Below are 778 nucleotides of genomic sequence, written 5' to 3' on the forward strand. Positions count from 1 at the left end.
CTAATAGTTGATAATGGTTCTGTAACATCATTTATCATCATTAATTTATCACCAATAAAGACAGATTTTTGTAAACAAAATGTTTTGCTGAACATCAATGACATTCAAAACGGTGATAACTGAAAGAGATATACAACACACCATGTAGACAGGATGTATATGTATGTCTACACCATGTAGACAGGGTGCATATGTGTGTATACATGATACATGTGTTTACACATTTGTATTGCAAACAGACCTAAGCACTACACAGATAATAACATCTGCCTCTGCACCACCAAAGTGAACATAAAATAACTGTAAAATATATAAATATATACATGCATATGCCACTGTTGTCAAAACCCACACAATCAACAGACAGAGACGGCATCTTGGAAGTTTGTGATCAATTCTGTATGGTGATGTAACCGAGTGGTGTCCCATTTCATAGGGGTATGTTTTCACCCCTACCCCTTACCCCTTGGTTTCAAGGGGTAGGGGTAAGGGGCAAAGGGTAGGGGTAAGACAAAGAAATGGGATTCAGCCTAATTGGTGCAGACCCAACTCCTACAAAAGATGGCTTATATCAACAGTTAGGTGTCTTATTGGAAATTATATCAGTAGAAGACAGAATCTGTGTTGTTTCTATCCTTTCTATTAACCTACATGTCTTCTTCTGTTTCTCCCTTTTCTCTCTCCCTCCCTCTTTCTCTGCCTACATGAAGCTGACTCTGGACACCAATCATACTGTTGAACTGCTGACATTGTTGCTGTCCATTCTGCAACAACACAC

General features: G+C 38.7%; 1 pseudogene; it reads right to left on the reverse strand.

The window, feature by feature from the left end:
• Positions 1 to 539: 539 nt before the first annotated feature.
• Positions 540 to 778, reverse strand: part of LOC116697130 (ovarian cancer G-protein coupled receptor 1-like) — a 7041-nt pseudogene continuing 6802 nt past the window's right edge.

This window comes from Etheostoma spectabile, chromosome 10 (assembly GCF_008692095.1).
Source record: "Etheostoma spectabile isolate EspeVRDwgs_2016 chromosome 10, UIUC_Espe_1.0, whole genome shotgun sequence".
NCBI lineage: Eukaryota > Metazoa > Chordata > Actinopteri > Perciformes > Percidae > Etheostoma > Etheostoma spectabile.